Source organism: Octopus bimaculoides, chromosome 4 (genome assembly GCF_001194135.2).
Source record: "Octopus bimaculoides isolate UCB-OBI-ISO-001 chromosome 4, ASM119413v2, whole genome shotgun sequence".
Classification (NCBI taxonomy): Eukaryota; Metazoa; Mollusca; class Cephalopoda; order Octopoda; family Octopodidae; genus Octopus; species Octopus bimaculoides.
Window position 1 is genome coordinate 102,101,498 of NC_068984.1, and position 2,116 is coordinate 102,103,613.

Sequence of the window (2,116 nt, forward strand, 5' to 3'; positions counted from 1 at the left end):
ATACATACACACACATATATATGGTGGTAGTAGTAGTAGTGATAATAATAATGATAATAATAATAATAAAAATAATAATAATAATGATGGGAATATCAATAATATTAATAGTAGTAATGCTCTTGGTTGCAATTGTAGAGTTAAATCCCACTGTCCATTATTAGGCCACTGTCTAATCCAAAACATAATTTATAAATGTACAATCATAAGTGAGACTGGTAACTTTATATAAATATGAAAAAACATATCAATAACCATTTTTCATCTTTTATATTCAAACATAAAGCCAATTGTACATCCTTATCTAGCAAGATTTGGGAACTGAAGGAAAGTGGGATTGAATTTAGCCTTAAATGGGATATAATACGGAAAGCGCAGCCTTATAGAGATAGTTGATACAGGTGTGATCTGTGCTCTATAAAACTTACGAGATTTTTAAGTATAGGGACAAAAACAACCTTATTAATAATAGATTAGACCTAAGGGTATCACGCGTGCATAACATCACCTGTACATTCAAGCATTTTCAAAATTAGCGATTATAGGAGCCATACTTGAACTTTGATGATGGAAATTAATTTTGGTGTTGTCTCCATTGTAAACTTACCCTCTAGTATTAAGTATAATAAAATCATGGGATATTGTGTTATATGGGGAATTAAATCGCATTGCATATGTTATAAGCTATATGTTATGGTATGTGGTATGCTATATGTAATTACTATCCCATGAAAACTCCTGTCTAGTTAGTCTGACTTCATCATATTTTTGGTGATCAAACTACTTTTTCCTTTCTATGATGTTCTGCCCTGCTGATCATATTATGTATATTTGTAATGGCTTTTATGTAAGTAAGTCTCCTAATTGTATACCCCCTAGAAACTATAAAATCATTTATGTAAGAGAACCTGTAACATTGCAACTAATAGAATATATTTGGTCTGAATACCTCTAACTGCCCTCACTATGCCCATACCTACTACCTCCTCTTTTGGGTTACCTTTATCTCTTCCTTACCTTAAATTTTAATATCCTGTCTCTTTAAATGTAGGTTATATATATTTCTTATTTTCTAGAAATTCTTATTATTTTGTTTCTTACTTTGATATCCTTACTTATTAACCTCTTAATAGAGATTTTTCAGCTACTTAGGTCTATGCGAGATGATTATATTATATCCATATAAACGTATAAATATTTGTGTATATATGCATATATGTGCATAACCTATTAGCCTCTTATCCCTTATAGATTATTATCTTTCTTGCTTGTAAATTGATACTTTTTAGTTACTTAAGTCTATGCGAGATGGTTATACTATATCCATATAAATGTATAAATATTTGTGTATGTGTGCATGTGTGCACATAGGATAAATATGTGTGTGTATCTGTACATATCTTTATTTTATTTTTTCTGATTCTTGGCTCATAGTTAATATATAGGTAGCATGTTTATCTTTCCAGTATTCCATAAGTAAATGCATTGAGCAGTCTTTATAGAAACCACTTAATAAGAAAATAATTAAATACATGAATGAATATTAAACTGATTCTATGTAATCTTTCCTTTTTAATGTTGAAAATTGATATATACACATATTTTACTTATTTTGGTTATGATATCATTTTTGATAATCTTAAATTTTATTTTTATACAACATAACAATATTGTTTATAAACAATCACCCATAGTAACTCATGATAAAATTTCCTCTGTATTAATGTCATAGGTTTTATTAGCGGCCTGCCCCTTTAACAGGTAATTAACATCATGATTTAGAGTCTTCTCCTACCCAGCCTTCTTTTATAGACAGTTACTCTATACCCAATTTACTACTCCTAATGTCTTGACACTATTTATGACTGTACTTAGCCATGAGTTGTCAACTCACTCTTGCCCTTCATTCTGAACAAACACAGTCCTCTAGTCTTAGATTTAGTAGTTGATAAAACGACAAATAAATTAGAAATGGATAAAAGAAAATACAGGAGGATCAGTCAGTTATGATTTTATTCAACATATTCCCTTCTCAGATTCACACACTTATTGCAGCAGTCCTGCAGTCTTTCTAAGCCCTCAAAACCCCCTCATATATGCATATATACACATACAC

At 29.9% G+C, this 2,116-nt stretch overlaps 1 protein-coding gene across 1 annotated transcript in view; it reads left to right on the top strand.

Moving 5' to 3' along the window:
• The window catches only part of LOC106883775 (ectopic P granules protein 5 homolog), a 130,856-nt gene that overhangs the window by 71,430 nt on the left and 57,310 nt on the right, over positions 1–2,116 (top strand). The gene's annotated exons all lie outside the window — the stretch shown is intronic.